Source organism: Panthera tigris, chromosome A3, assembly GCF_018350195.1.
Source record: "Panthera tigris isolate Pti1 chromosome A3, P.tigris_Pti1_mat1.1, whole genome shotgun sequence".
Lineage (NCBI taxonomy): Eukaryota > Metazoa > Chordata > Mammalia > Carnivora > Felidae > Panthera > Panthera tigris.
Window position 1 is genome coordinate 84,524,865 of NC_056662.1, and position 16,984 is coordinate 84,541,848.

Below are 16,984 nucleotides of genomic sequence, written 5' to 3' on the forward strand. Positions count from 1 at the left end.
TCTCAGAATATTAAAAAGATAGCATCAACATCTTTCAGTGGCCCCATAAACTATTTCTGGAAATATAAAAAGAATGGTTCAGGTGGTTTCGTTACTCCTGATAGGACTTTTGTTCTCTCATAAGCTAAAAAGAAAAGAATGTGGTTTGGGGAGGGGTGTGCCTGGAGCAAACAAAACAAAATGTTAAGTTTTCCAGAAAGACAAGATCATTCAAACTTCACATTGCCCATTGAAACGCCTACCGGCCTATTTGGAAAATGAGGCTGACCTTCAAATGAGACCTTAGAAGTTCTAACTCTGAAAATTTAGGATATGTTAAAGAGAAATGCATAGACATGTTCATTTCCATGTGTCAGGCAAGACTGTGAACAGGAAACGCGCTCTGCAGAAGAAAACATTCTGAGCAATCTTCAAATGGAATCTTCAAGAAAATACTGCCCTCTTGATGGCAAGCAGTGGCGCATCCAAGTGGAAACAGGCACAGACTATTGGGAGTTCCGTTGATCTGTCAGCCCACTCTGCTAACCAGGGAGGTGGACAGGTCCACCCCGTCAGTGACTTCGCCATATCAACACCTGAGGAGTTCTTACAACTCAGTGCTTTATAATGATAACAAAAGGAAAGGTTCTGGAAAAAGTAAACTCACATGAAGAAATGTACCACATACCACCACCAAACAGTTCATTCACACATAAAATACAATCCACATGTGGGTAAAACCAGTTCTAATCAAGTCTAGCTACCCATCCCTCCTCATCAGATGTTTGATGAACTCTGCCTAGAGGCTGTCCTAGGTATCCGGGAAATCCCACCTTCTGGTGTGGGTGACTCTTCCTGCATGGAGTCTAACTTACACGGGTCGCTTTCTGTTTTACCCAATAGCAAAGACTCTCAGTTCAGACATGAAAAATTCATCAAGACTCATGATCTGCCTTATGCAGAATCCACAGCTGTGGCTCTACAGCTGTAGATATCAACCTCCTCATTGCTCAGACCCATGAAAGTACAGCAGTTTGGGGCAAAAGTGACTCTAACACAGGTAGGCCTGGCTAACTGCTACTGCACAAATTTCTTTGCCAAAAACCTCCCCCAACTAAGAGGAGATTGATTTTAAGTATCTCTAGTTGTAGGCAAGAAAAAGAAAAACCTCGATGGAGTATATCTAAAAGACAATTATTTTTTAAGTTTTATTTAATTTATTTTTTTAATTTACATCCCAGTTAGTTAGCATATAGTATATAGCATATAGTATATAGCATATAGCATATAGTTCTGGACTAGTAAGCAGAACCCAGGATTTTGAATTAAGATCCGTTACTTCCTGTGAGATCCAGGGCGTGTCTGTTACCATAACTGAGCCTTAGTTTTCTCACCTAAAATGAAGCTGAAAGTAAGGCTTCCTACTTGCAGGGCTGACAGGACAAATAAGTCATGGCATATGAGGGTGCTTTTTAAAATATACTATAAATGTTAACTGCTGTTTTTGTTTGGTTATTTGTCCTTTTTTTATGATTATTAACTGCTTTGGCTCATTAGCAAGTTATGTCCCCACCTGGTCAGTTAGTCCACAAAACAATCTTTACCTCTAATCCTTTGTAAGACCCCTTCCCCACTGAAATTAAATGCCTGTGAGGGTAGGACTTTCATAGCCCGTTCTATTAAAACATAAAATAAGTGTTTATATAAAAGTCAACTTTGCCATTTTGATTGGACTTTGGGTCAAATAAAAAGCACTGCAAACCAGGTGTGTAGAATTGGGCAGAGGGTGTGTTTATAAGAAAAACCACCCACGTGATATTATTTTATGGTATTTACTTACATTTCTCTCCTCCAGCTTACAAAAGAGTTTTGAGAAAGCTTAAAATATCAGGCACCAAAATCATAAAACTGAAAACGGAAACACTAAAATGAGTAATAAGACAAAAGAAAAAGCAAATTCATGCTAACCTACCTTTCTGCAACAGAACATAAAAACTTAGCACCAAGGCATTGACAGTCAAAGCAAAACGAGCAGGACTGTGAGTGGCTTTCCTTTTCCAATGTACGAAAGATGTCAGTGGGAGAAAGTCATTCCCTAACTCTAAATTCTGGAAGAGATTTTTCACAGAAGTCTTCACGTGACTGACTTTGAGCAACACAGTAGTCTCCATAAAAGGTTTTCTAAAAAATGACCACTTGTTACCAGTTACCTGCCCTACTGAGAGGTACTCTCAGTTTGGAAACTCAATTTAAAAAAAGAAGTTTGCCTTTTGCAGTAAAAAACGTGGTAACTCTATCTTACTATAATTATAATAGACTCATTATATCTTACTGTAATTTATATTTTCAATAACGATGAATTTACACAATACAAGTTTATAAAGAATTTATTTTGTTTGTTGTAATTAGCTAAGACATATTGAATTCTCATTACGAGCCAGGCAAGTGCTAAGCCCTTCATCTGTATTGGCTCATTTAATCCTCCACAGAACCCTATGATACAGGGATTATTATTTCACTCATTTAAACATGAGAAAATTGAGACTTAAGGAGGTAAAGAATCCTGCCCAAGGTTATACCACTTGCAAGTCATTGTGGAGTCTGAACTTGAAGCCAGCACAAGGTTATCTGCCAGACACCTTGCCACTTTGCAAACCCTCCTCATACACTTTCAGACAGACTTGATAAGGACTTCAACCAACCATCAAATGAACGCCGAAGTGTATTGGATTTGTTGAGAAAAGCAAGTAGCCAGCCAACACAGAGTCTATATTGTACACTGAGAATTTATTAGAAGTAAATTTATGGAAAAAGAAAGGAGTATCATTCCTGGTCTGCCGGTGGCCAAGACTGAACAACCAATCAGAGCACCTTAGGAGAGTGCGAACACTTCACTTGAAAGTTGGGTCAAAATCCCACTGGACTTCTACTTTGCTTCCCTAGAAAGTCAAGTAGACCCTCTCATGTTATAAGGCTCTCTTCCAGAGCCAGAGCCCTGTGTTAAGATGTTTGATCTTTACTTCATGGTCCTTGCCCACGTGTGCTCATGTCAACAGGCTGGCAAGCATCATTCTGCCTCACTAGACAGCAGTGCGCTGGGTATGTTCTTAACCTCCAGCAAACATGAGATCATTTTAATTGATTCTCAGTCTCAATTTCCTTAACCAAAAAATGAGAAATCGTCATGAATGACAATAGATCGTGGTTGTTGAAAATTCTAAAATTATGATTCTCTGATTCAGTCCTTTCCCCCAGGAAATTTAACAAGGTTTTACATATTTCTTTTCCCCAAATCAAAACAAAATATAATTTTATACAGGAACACCCTAAGGTCAAATATTTCTCTTCTCTTGCCTTCTGTTATTAAGACTTATTTTGACAAAAGGATTAAGTGTAAAGACTCTGAGTACCACCCACTTAGAGTTGTGTGTCTTGGCAAGTTATTTAATCTTAATGCCTCAGTTTATTCACCTGTAAAATAAATATAATAATAAAATCTACTGTGTAAGGTTATTATGATCTTTCAAGTGAGCTAGTAGCATAATGTGGCTAGAGTCGTGCTGACAAACTATAAATGCTCAGTAAATGATAGCCCTTAGCCATCTTCTCAGACTCAACCCCACTTCCATTCCTCTCAAGACACTATGCATATTATATACATTTTCCCATCTCCCATCCTTTAGAGCTGTAGCTTATCCAAACCTGACATACAGATACACCCACAGCCCACCAAGCCATCTCTCTTCAGCCATTCCAACAGTAACTGGAAGAAAATTTATTTGTGAGACTTTCCCAAATATTAGGGATTTGGATAGATAACTCCTCTGAGTTTTAAATTCACCACTTCTATTCCATCCCCTTACTTACTTGCAAATACATTGACCCTTCATACGTGTTGTGTGGCACTCATTTCAGAAGGTACCTATTTGCATATAGGGTTTGAGGCCAGTGCAAGAGTAGATTGTCTTCCTTTTTGGCAGACTTCAGTTTTTATTTGCATTTATGAGAACATCAGACAACTCAATACATCAAACTGTGACTAAAACCATAGTATGTGCTTATCTTGAATCAGAGAAAAAAGTCATAAATTTTATCTGAATAAGGAGCAAAATGTGTTGTGTCTATTATTCCATCATTCAGAGTACGGTCTTTGAAATGCAGAAGTCATCTTTGACTTTTCTATCTTACTCCCTGGATCTAATCATGTTATGTCCCATTAAACTCTTCCTTCCTAAATTTCTCTTTAAGATGCACACAGAGTATGGCATATGCTTCTCTCCTAGTCTCTCTCACAGTCTATTATCCATTAAAGTTATTTACGCATATGCCTGTCTTCCACACTAAGTCCTTAGATTGGGAGGCCATGGAGCTTGATTTGTCTTTGTATCTCTAGCAGCATCCAGCATGCAAGGTCTGCAGTACCCTGTACTTCCCTTCTACACACATGCACAGACACACACACACACACACACACACACACACACACACACAAACACAGTGATGGTTCACTCTTCTATGCTTCTTTATTCCTATACCTTTTGCTCCAAATGCCCTCACCTCTTATCCCCTCTACATGATAAAACTCTTCTCACCTTTCAATCCCAACAACACCTATTCCCCACTCGTAACTCTCTGCAGGGCTCCACAGTCTATATGATAGTATGGTGAGTATCTCATGTACTAGAGTTCTTCCATACTCTCTGTCTTCCCTTCCTGATTGCAAAGTCCTTGAGGGAAAAACCATATCTCCTACATCTTTCTATCCCTATGGCACCTGTCATAGATCTTCACTCAGTGGATGCTCAAAAATATTTGTGAAGTTGAACTAACTTGAATGCTTAGGACCAGCTTTAAGAGTAAAAACTCTCTTTAAGCAATTACCCTGAAGTTCTCAGATAACTTGCCAGAAGAGTACTAAGTGCAATTTGCCTATTCATTTGTATATGTCACCCTAAGGTTCTGACACATGAAATTGAGTTGAAGACAAAGCATGAGCATCAATCGACAGCAAATCTGTTCCAAGAAATCCAATTCCATGTGGGTTGCATGGCCCAGTGGCAAAGTGAGAGAAGAAGGAAAAAGACCAAGGCTAACACTCATATAAATTCAAAGGCAGCAGCTTAAGAAATACCACAAAATGAGCCACAAGTCAGTTTCCAGTAAATAATCATCAACCCTGCTAGGAGGAGGCCAAGATTGTACTCCATGGCAGGGCATCAAAGGGGCTCAGATGTCCCGAAGGATACATGTTGTGTGTCCTCATTGATGACATAGGCCTTCCTGGAGCAATGGCCTCTCTAGCCCACAGGTAACTTCAACTCTCACTTCTGAAAGGTCTTCAGGAAGAAGGTCATGATTCATTACCCAGAAATAGAAGTTGTTCCCCTTGTCTCCAAAGCATGATATTAACCTTCCATTTTAGTGTGCACTACAATTTAAAAAATCTCCCTCAAAGGCATTTAACAGCTGGACAGATGATTTTGTAATTCTTTACTCAAATGAAATGAAAAGGTTGTGTGAAGTCTTCGGATGGAATTTCCATCCCTTCCCTTTTTGTTTTATTAGATTAAAATGGTTTCAGTGTTTTTAGACAGGGTTCCTCTTAAGAAGATGCAAATTTATACCATCTTTCTGCATTCTTAGGATCACATGCTCTGCTTAAAATCCACACTCCACTTCAGTTACACACAAGTAATTCTTCCTGACCTAGATGGAATGGAATACTTATAGCAAATTGAGAATACAGATCAGCCTGAAAGCCAAGGAAAGAAAGCTAATGGTCTGCATGTCATTCCCACATACAAGATTCTTGGGGACTTTTTTTTTTAATTGTGCCTCTTTTTAAAAGGAAAAATAAGCTGTTCTTTCATTTCTTATTACAGTCTAGGAAAGATCAGCACCTAAAGGGAGAGATTGCAATATTGAGAGACACATGTGGAAATCGCTTCCATGCTGGCAATTTCCTGAACTGCTTTCAAAAGCCCTTTTTTTGGCTTAAAGAGTCCATAGAGCCCTTTTAAGATTTTATACAAAGAAACTGATCAGTTTCATAATGTTGTGATGAAATTAGAGCCCATAGTGCTTAGCTGGAATGACTTTACACACAGTAGCCATCCTTCTCTTAGGGATGGGATGTAATTGTCTGGAGGAAAATCACCCCTCCAGAGGATTTAAAACAAGGCAGAAAGGGCACAGAGTAAGGACAGAGGCTTGCACCTCATTTGCAGTAATTTGAAGGTTTAAAGAACATATTCTGACTCCCTGATTGTGAGTCCTGTTTGATCCCTATACTCAGGGAAGTAATTTCAGTGAAGGAACGTCTGGTTTTCTCTCCTCTTATTTAATGGGAGCTAAATGCATTTGTATTCCCTGTATCCTGGAAGTTGTGTGGCCGAGGAGTCAATGCATGATGAATCCTGGATTTCCATGTAATTCTACATTTGACAAAACTGCTCATACTTTTCCCAATCCCAGAACTTTTTAGACCTGATGGCAAATAAATCCCACATCTGTTCTCTGGTTATAGAAAATCAAGTACAAATAGAAATAGTTAGACTTTTCTCCATTCAGAGGATGGGTCTCCTTACCTACAATTGCCCTCTGGTATGGAGAAGAAACACATTTTTGTTTTGGTGACTGTTACCAGTTCCCTTCACTTAGAGTGACCAGCATTAAGCATTTTTGCTCATCTGTGAGGAACTTCCTTCTGAGTGCATGAAAAAAGATAGGAATCTCTGGGGCACCTGGGTGGCTCAGTTGGTTAAGCACCCGACTTTGGCTCAGGCCGTGATCTCATGGTTTGTGAGTTTCAACCCTGCATCAAGCTCTCTGCTATCAGCACAGGGCCCACTTCAGATCTTCTGTCTGTCTCTCTCTCTCTCTCTCTCTCTCTCTGCCCCTCCCCTGCTCGTGGTCTCTCTGTCTCTTTCCCTCTCTTTCAAAAATAAATAAACATTTTAAAAAATATAGGAATTTCTGTCAAAAGGGTGACGTGTGCATTAGCCATTGAGACTTTCAAGTCTCATGAAGTAAGTCATGGCCGCATATGACCTTCATGGGCCTTGGGGACACTTTTGCCTTCCTCCATAAACAAAAACTATTAAAGGTTGTATTTTACAACTGCATTGTTATAAAATGCATTTATTAATACTATGTATTTTAAAACTTCCTTCACTCTAAAAGTTTACCTTTTTCCTTCTGGCATAGAAAGAAATTAAGATATTTTCATGGGTCTTTAAAAGTATCGTGCACCCTAGGCTCTGTATGTACTGTGTCTACTGGGTAAGTCAGACCTGATAGCAAATACTTGTTACCACTTGGATGGTTCTGATTCTCAAATCCTATCCCTGGGTTTGGCTGAGGGGCCTTGACTTTTCTTGGTGGAAGATAACAGGATTTGGACTTCCTAACCTCTATTAATCTCATTGACTCTTCCCCTAACCCGGTGTAATGGGCATTATTATACCTATTATCCACAAACGCAGAGATTTTTAAGTGATGTCCCAAATTGCCTCATCTGGTAATTGACAGCATTTCTTGGGAAAGGGAGGGGAACGAAGGAGGACAAAGAATTATCTATTACCCACTATTAGATGTTTCATGCACAATCCACCATTTGACATCCGCAAGCCCTGTGGAGAGACACCTGAATCACCCACCCAAGCCAGTCAGCTGATGGAGAGTGTGGACAGGAAGGAGGGCAAAGGTGTCCCTAGGAAAAGTCAGAAACACCTAAAGTCAGAAAAAGTCCAAAGGGTAGGAGCAAAATGCTCAGGCCTTCAAGACTGTCAGAAAATGCAGTGAAATAGGAGCCTGAGGGAAATGAGAAAGGTGATGACCTGTTGCTGCAAACAGGGCAGCATGTCCAAGGCCCATGTCCACCCTACTTGTCACAAAGGTACAAAGGGGAAGTTAGATATCACTCCTATTTTGCAGCTGAAGAAACTGAGGCACAAAGTGCTTAGGTAGTCTCAGGTCACACAGCCAAGAAGGAGCAAAACTTCATTTGACCCCTAAGGCCATGTTCACTCACAGAAAAGACATCTTTATAGAGGCCAGTCTCCATTCTGAACTTGCCAATGGCAGCCTAAGAAGATATTCCATTCTTTGGCATTTTCATCCTGAGCAAGCCATTGCCTAAAAATTTGCCAGCTTGGCTTCTACCCATTTGAAGGATTATGTACATCCCCAATATAATGCTTGTGTATCAAACTCATAAGAAAGCATGCCACAGCATAGGTCTTGCCAATATTCTATGCTCAATGCATACACAGAAGCTATGGAGAAAGGTACATTTTCCCCTTTACATCTTTTCAAAGAAAAACTTGGGAGAAAATGGAGTCCTAAAGAGGCAGAGAAACCTGACCATTCAGTCTGTAGTAAAGAGAGAAAAGGAGCCTAGGGCATTTTAAGTCATCTATGTATTATGTGTTTGACATTTCCCAATCAATGGAGGCCCTTGGGGTCCCCATTTCTGTCAAAGGAACTAGCTCTAATACCAGCTGCAGGGAAACTATCTGAATGAGAGTCCATTTCAGCTGCCTCCCTCCAGCCACCTTTTCTGAGTCCTAGTGGCTTGCTGCCTGCTCACAGCACAAAAAAAGGGGTGGGGGATGGACTGCAGGAGTGGTGATTAGGACAGGCTGGCCAGAGAGGACAGCCATGCAGAGCCATCGCACAAAAACTAACCATATAAGGTCTCTTCCATTCCTGCCAACAACCGAGTTCAGTAATGAAATCCAGTTCGCTGGGTTTGTTTCCTAAAAATCTTTATTACTTTTATAGAACTTAAAAAATCCATTTCACCAAAATCTACATCCAGCCTACACCTATTCATTTATGCAGTTTTCCTAAGGGTCGCATACATGCCTGCAGTGACTTTCATGAGAGTTTCATAACCATCCAGGAATGTATCACCTGATTAATTCAATCATCTAACGTGCAAACCCAAGCAGCAAGAGGCCTTTTATCAAATGTCTACACACTAACTCAGCTAACATGCTAAATGATCTAGCTTAATCACTTGAGAGCTAGGTCACATTTGTAAATGCACAAATGTATTTTTCACAAATCAAACAATTTCCTGGAGCCTGGTTAGAACTTTCCTTAAGAGCCAAAAGAAGACACAAAGCAGAGTTCCCAGCTGCTTTCAGGAGGAGAAGGGGGTTCCAGTCTGTGTGAAAGGGCTCCTTTTCTGGCTGTGATTGCTCATTGAATGGGGTTTCGGTAGGAAGCTAAGAGGAGAACCTGCACTGCCACTACGATGCTAATGATGAGAGTTTCGGTGCATCCTCCCGAAGACCCCCACAAGACTTTACCAAGTTTGTCCTGGCTTAGTCCCCTGTCGCCATGAAGGACAGAGCCTAAGTAGTCCCGCAAACCAGACTTTACAGCTCCCCTAAAACCCGATGTTCATTTACTTAAGCATTTATTATACATCTGCTAGCATATGTACATCTCGGCTCTGGCATTTGATCACAAATACAGGCTGGGAACACTTTACAGCACTAACATCCACATAAAATAGTGTGGAGTCCACCGCCACTAAGAAGATCTGTATAGAGTCTTCTCAAGGCAGTTGGCCCACATATGCTCCGCACTCCTGACACTGTGTTTACTAGATGTTCAACTTGGGATCCAAATTCTAAAGGCCATCCAATGCCACATTCACATTTGAGAAGAAAAGTTTGTGTGCGGGTGTAAGCGTGTGTGTGTATCTGCACTCATGAATTTTTGGGGAATGAGGGGGAATGGAAGTCATAGTTGACAACATATGAAACCTTTAGATGGGTCACAGCTGCTCCAACTGGCATTCATCCCCTGAGCAAGGAATTCTAGAACATCACATTTGTAAGGAGTCCGTTTTCACAGTGTACTTCAGCATCTCGGAATGCTCTCTTGGAGAGCAAAGTCAATCCTAGGTCACCATTTCAATGTAGTTTCCTTTGTACTAAATCCTACTTTCAAGAAAATTCTTGCCATGGTTCACTGGTGTTTAACCTATCATATAATATCCAGGTTTACTGTGTTAGAAGAAGCAGAACAGTATTAAGCTTTTCCCACAAGCCTGTGATTGCATTTGACCTAGTAACCTGTATTAGATTAACATTTATTCTACAACCGCACAGCAAGCCTTGCACCTTGGTGAGCTGCAGTTTATAGAGGACACTAACCATTTTTACAAGTGGAGCAGGAAAAGGGAATTGAATCTGAGGGAGTAATTCCAAGCAAGTATGTTGCTGCAGCAGTTAAATTGTTTATACGAGGAGTAGGGGAATTACTTCTGACTGACCTCTCTTTTTATCTGCTTAAAAGACAAAGTGCAGGTCTCCATCGCTGGGGCAAACTCTGGGGAATGCAGCCTTAAAATGTATGGGAGCTATAAGGCTCCGCCAATCCACCAATAAGGAGCAGCTTCAAAGGCAAAGCAGAGCAGGAATGTAAACAAAGTAGAGTCACTGGAATGAGGACATTTTAACAGTAGCCAGGGTTCAAATGTCCTCCCATAACCCCCGCGGCAGACCCTCCAGGTCAGGTGGGACAGAAGTGAAACACAAGTTCAGAATGAGAACAGGCTTTTCCATCACGGATATTTTGATGGAATGGCCTCTTGATTTTCCTTGGCCACAGCTCAGTGTGCGGCGGATTCATTAAGGAACAAGTCAGGCTTTGAGGGAGGCTGAGAATGGCAATAAGGGATCGGTGGAGGCATCTGTTTGGGACTAAAAAAATAAAAAATAATTTTTTTAAAGGCTGAATCCATGAGGAAGCAATTACCAGGAAATCAAAATCAGAACTGTCTGAGCATCCACCCAACATAACAATGGGAGGAGGTCACCCTACATTATACAGTATCATGTAATGAAATCCAATTTATTCTTTCAGTGAATGCCAGATTCACCAACAGGTCCGCGGTGATGGCTGGGGAGTGTCCCTCCTAATGGAGTCTGAGGGGAAGCTGTATCTAAATGATAGACCCCTCCAAGAAAGTCCAATTGTTCCTTGAAATGAAGCAAGCAACACAGCAATAGAAAAGAGCAAGAGCAATGTCCTTACACTTGAAAATCACACAAAAAGAGTGCTAATGTACTTCTCTTCACATCCATGCAGCCATATTCCCTCCCACAGAACAAGATGTCATATGATTATTTCACAATTTCAGCAATTCTTTGTCTCCTTCACTTGGTCACTATGTCTCTTAATTTGTGATGGAATCCTCCAGAAGTTTCTGGGTACTCATTAGAATCGCCTTTAAAAAATAGCTTATTAAAAATACAATTGCCCAGCCTCTTGTCCAGACACTGAATCAGAGATAACTGGCATGAGGCACCATCTTTCTCTAGGATTAACCACTTCCCTCAGTGATTCTGATGAACCCTCTCAACCAAGGTCCAATGTTCTAGAACACACAGAATGTGAAAAAGTTTCCAAATGAGGGTCTGGTAAAGAGATATCAACCAGAGCTTGGTCACAGCTATTTAGACTCAGCAGCACAGCAAAAGCTGACCCTGTTCTATTTGGGAATCAGCTCAATTAAAGGTTGATGGAAGATTCGCTCCTGCACCACAATCAATAGGTGCAATTCTGCAGCTGTCAATGTCACGTGGTAACTTGGCTCTGGGGCTGCCAGACCTCCATGATTTTCCTTCCCATTGTCTGTGGAGGGAGGTGGAAGCTGAAGATTTAGTGTGTAAAGCTGTCACTCCTTGGGCACCCTCGCCTCCTAAATTTGGGATCTGGTGGGCCTTTGTAAGCTACTTCATTCAGAACAACAGGAAGGTATTTCTTGACTTCTCTAAAAAAAAGCATGAATAACTTCTATAGCCAGACAACCCAGGGAGGCTGTGTGTTGTTTTGTTTTGTTTTGTTTTTTGAGGAGCAAGAGTAAGGATAGGTAGTGGGGTTGACGGAAGGAGAGAAGAGAGAAACAAACAAGGTGCACCTGGGAATTTTAAAAATCAGCAATGAGTGAGTTGTCAGGTGGGGATAAGAATGGAATCTGCCCTCGGGATGCCACCTACCAACAGGCCTGAACACAGAGAGAAAACTGTCCAGCTGAAGCAATGCCTGTCAATAAGATGATCACTAGGATGAAAAATCAGTGTGTGCAAATGCCCTACTTTTAAGGCCCTCTACTCAAGTAGGCAAACAGGGAAGATTCCAGACAGCCCAAGGAGACAGCTAAATGTGAAGGGTGTAATGTGATCCCCATTCCTTCCCTCACCTGCTGCTACAGATCCTTAGCCTCATTCTCCCGCCTCGGGTGTTCAGAGCAAGAAAAGGAGAGAAAAGAAGGTGCTTCTTAAGAGACAGATAATCCTGCAGCCAGCAGGCTAAGGGGCTCTTTCACCCACATTCATCTTAATCCCAGGCATTAATTCTATAGGTAACCTTACTCCTGTTAGCTTACCCTTGGGGGGGGGGAAAATGTGAGGCTGGCGGTAAAAAAACATGAACATTGATGGTAGCTTTTAAACACAAATCTCTACAGTTACGTCATTTCAAAGTCATGGTAACAATGAAGTACACATATGTGCCACAAACAGGTAATATAGGTAAATGTTCATGCACACCTGTACTTGCATGTATAATCTTTTACCCAGCTATATCCATCCTTACATAATTATGAGGTAGGTTAAGTGATAATGGTGGTATGACAATGAAGTGCAGAATATCTCAGATTCAAACTGGAAAACACTTTACAAGATTACTTTCCTCAACCCCTTCATTTTACAGAAGAGGAAACTGAGCCTAAAGAAGCAGGAAGAAATTTGCCCAAGGCTGCACACCACCCCCTAGCAATGGAGTCTGGGCTGGACCCCTCTCCTTTCTCTCTGTCTGGTGTTCTTTCCATGTACCACACTGACTCCACAAGGGAAAGGGATGGAAAACATGGACTCTAATGTCATACTGTCAGTATCAGGGTGAGTCATAAAGCATCCAAAGGAGCCTCTCTATATGGTGTGCAGAATTTCAAGTTGTCTGCTGTGTATAATGTGTCCATTTAGCCAGAGTCTCTAGTATTAATTACCTCTGTGAGATACAATATGGTATCATGCAGCTTTGGAATCTGTATCCTTCATTAACCGTTTCCCCATTAACCTTGACTGGAATCACATTCCCACTCTAACCGGTAAGATGTGTTCTATTTGTAAGCACTCCCATTTTCTCTTTGAAACCATTCTCATATTCTTATTTCATTGTAAATGGTCCTACTTGCAATAAAGTGCCATTGAACGTATTTACTATTTGCTGCTTAATTTTGTCCTCTTGGAAGGAGACCGATGTCAGTTCCAACAGTAGTTAATATACCTTTGAGCACACACTGTGACCTTTCTCCTGCTCATGCCTGACTTCATTCTCAGATCTCATTAAACAGCAGAAATTATCTTCAGAAAGAGCAAAACCAGAAATGTGCAGGTTTTGTGCTCAGCTATAGAGAAGAATTTGATTTAAATGGCCCCACAATGGCACGCATGTAGAAAATAAAAGAGGATGAAACTTCCAGCTAAAATGGACTATTCTCTCAACAAGCTAGACAGTATTACACATACTTACCTGGAAATAAAGAGGATTTGAATTATTTTGTGTACCTGAGTGCCTTAACACATGTGTTGCAATATGGGAAGCCCCCTCTCAATATACAAGCTTGTCACTAGGTGTTCTGAGGTAGGAATGAGCCTCTGGGAATAGTCAACCCACTAAAAAAACCCTGAGGGAGTCAGGCAGAGGAAAGGCAATTTTTTTTTTTTTTTTTTTTTTTTTATGAGTAGAGGAAGAAGGTTATACGTTAGAAAAGAATAAGGAATTGAGTCAGATCTCAAGAAAATCAGATCCAGGTAAGACATTGCAGAGTCCCTGAATCTGTGGTTCCCCAAATACCACCAGTGGGAAAAGGTAACTCTAAGAGCAAACAATGAAAACCTAATATGGAGGTGAGTTGGGAGAGGGAGTAGGCCAAAGAAAAGTTTACCTACAGCCAACCTTGCCCTTGGACATAGACCCCGTGCTAAGAGCAGAGGATAGGACCAGAAATTTGTCCCCAGAGTAATTAAGCCTCAAGCTCTTCCAAGCCTCAGACTGACTGAATTCTCTCCACCATGAACCCTGCTACCCCTTTGGTGACTTCAACATAGATGATTCTTCCAAGCCTCAGCCCTCTCAATTCCTTGACCTCTGGCTGCTAAGGATCATTTCCTCCTATCCACCCATGCTTATACCTAGACTACTGATTCTCAGCACTGGCCATACATCTGAATTATCTGAGATAGTTTTTTTAAATTATAATTCCCAGGTCCCACACCAGACCAATTACAGTCAGAATCTCTAGAGCTGAAGCCAGTCACCAGTGTTTTTTTACAAGCTCCCCTGGAAATTCTGATTAAAGGCTGGGGCTGAGAACCAATGACCTGAATATTGTTATTATCAACAACTGCATCAGTCACAAATTCTCTATTTTAAGCTCTCTATTCTCTGAGGATAGTCCCCAATTTCTCACTCACTCATTCTAGTACCCCAAACCCCAAATTCCTTGACTCCATAGGGATTTCCCAACAACAGATTCTTCCACTTTTTGGATCTATCTGCCCTGCTCATGCCCTCATTTCTCTCTTTACTTAGCTTAGAGACCTCTTTTCATTATCTCTCCCTTGCACATACCCACAAATACCATGTTCCTTTCTCCTCTGCTAGGTTTGCCTGACCACACACACCCAAAACCAGGTTTGCATCAGTCAGTAATTCACCAAGAAAGCAGTCAGGAATTCACCAGGAACAAAGAGAAGGCAAATGAAGAGAATTTCATAACGTGACTATTTTCAAAAGTATAGGCAAGTGAAGGGAAAACAATAAGTAATAAGGAAGCACCCAAGGCCAACAGCAGGCAGAAGCAGTTACCAGCTCTAGACTTGAAGAAATGAGGAGAAGGGGTGGTTTCTGGGACCTAAAAAGAGCTACAGCTACGAGAGGGTTGCTAGATAGGAGCTGGGACCTTCACAGAGGGAATTCGCCATGCCTGCCAGGGGCCAATAGGGAGCGAGTGGGAGTACCTCACTGCCTCCTGCCTTCCAATCTGTTTCCTGTGTCTGCCATCGGCCAAAATCCAGAGACCAAGGAATCCATGGAGTCATTCATAAATGGCAGCCTCCTAGATGAATATTTGCCCGCCTCTCAGAAAAACAAATACTAATAGTGGCAGTATCAATTAATACCATTAGACCAGGGGCTACCAGGCTTCACCTTCTGGACACTATACCTCTCAGCCTTGGCCATTTACTTCTATGATGAAAATGTGTTTGCAGAGTCCAACTAGTAGCATGGTGATTCATACTTCATTAAACACCCAGCAAAATCAGCCAGTTGTACCCCCCAATATTCATGCTTCTATTACTTTTTGAAATAGAGCCAACTATTTGTATCTGGGCACATGACATAGAAGAAAGACTGCATTTTCAGTCTTTCTTCCCTGAAGCTATACATGGCCATGTAACCAAACTCTAGACAAGACCATGTGAATGGAAGTGATGCATTCACTTCCAGGCTGTGGTCCCAAATGATCAACACCCCTTCCCTCTTTCCCCCATCCACTTACCTGGATCATGGATGTAGGGGAGCCATTTAGGATCATTCATATAAGGGCAACACCCTAAAGATGGAGGGAAAAAAATAGAAAGTGTTAGGTCTTTGGACAATCTTGTGAAACAGAGCTCCACACCAGCCCTTGACCCTCCTGCTTCCAGACTATTACATGAGAGAAAAATAAAGTCTGTCTTATTTAAGCCACTTTTGTTTAGAATCTCTATTTTATGTAGGTGAACATTTATCCTAACTAATCCAATAACCAAGATCAAATCAGAAGAGCAGCCACCTCAACCTAACTAGTCCTCCAGACAAAAAAACTCAGTCCTAAAATCAGTCATCTCAGTGGGTGAATACAGTCCCAAGGCAACTCCTGGAACCTACTACCTTCTAGCAATCAAAACCTAACCCTTACTTCTCATCTTAAGGGGGGGAGCCACTGAAAAAGGCAGGTGCAGACAAACGTGCAACCCTAGCTCCCCATCTGTTCTGTCTCTGAATACTCTACAGGCACCACTGGGGCTATCTACTTCCAGAGCCAGTAGTCACGGCCAGGCCACAATACCTCACACTCAGGGAGGGCCTTGGAATATGCTAAGCTCTGGTGAGGAGACTTCTAAAGGTGGCAGCTGAAACAAACTAGGATCCCTGCTTCCAACTATGCACATCCGCTATGCAGGCTGCAAAATGGCCATATCACTTCCCACACTTCATATACCCACCCAACCCCAACCCCGGTCCCAGGCCCTACTCCTCCCGCACATTCTCTCAGATACTGCTTCCAGATAAGATCTGTTTCAGAGAGGAGGTGACCAGGGAAATGCAATACATTTTAATGGAATTTTAGCAAGTTTCAAAGTAATTATAATATGCCTTATAAAAATAATATTTACAAAACCTTTGTAGCCATCTTTGGTAATTTCCTATACATACCATGTAGTTTTCACAGGCCTATTCATTTGTTCATTTGAAATTTCAACCAGATGCAATGCCCCAGAATGGGTGTAGGTATGTACCTAGACACTCAATCATTCTGTCAAAAAGGTAAAAGAAAGCTCCCAGGCTGAACATAAAGACTGGTGATCAGCCACCCTTCTATGACCTGACTTACCCCTCCCTGAACCCTGTTCACACCCACCTTGGAAGATTAGAGGAAGTTAGAGCTGCAAGAAATTTTGCTGGGTTTCCTTGCAGCAACGGTATCCTTAATGAAAATGAGATTTCATGTGGAATCTTCATGTTTGAGACAAATAGGAGCAGAAATTCACTAGAATATACTTATTTAATGAGTTCATATATGCCATGTATATGTAGTATAAAGTATATTGCTGACCACTCTGAGACTGATTTGATGAATATAAAAATTTGGAATAATCACAATTGTATATAATCCTCAGTATCCAATTTATTATTTCATTTTGGTTTACTC

The 16,984-nt window shown here is 41.3% G+C and overlaps 1 protein-coding gene across 20 annotated transcripts in view; it reads right to left on the reverse strand.

Moving 5' to 3' along the window:
* The window catches only part of LOC102969177 (E3 ubiquitin-protein ligase RNF113A-like), a 504,616-nt gene that overhangs the window by 242,448 nt on the left and 245,184 nt on the right, over window positions 1–16,984 (reverse strand). For 19 of the 20 annotated variants that reach the window (XR_006215776.1, XR_006215777.1, XM_042981571.1 and 16 more), the window contains one exon: window positions 15,569–15,622. The gene's annotated coding sequence lies outside the window, so the exon portion shown is untranslated. Of the gene's footprint in view, window positions 1–1,819; window positions 1,888–15,568; window positions 15,623–16,984 lie in introns of all 20 variants that reach the window. The other variant, XM_042981576.1, reaches the window with a different exon arrangement.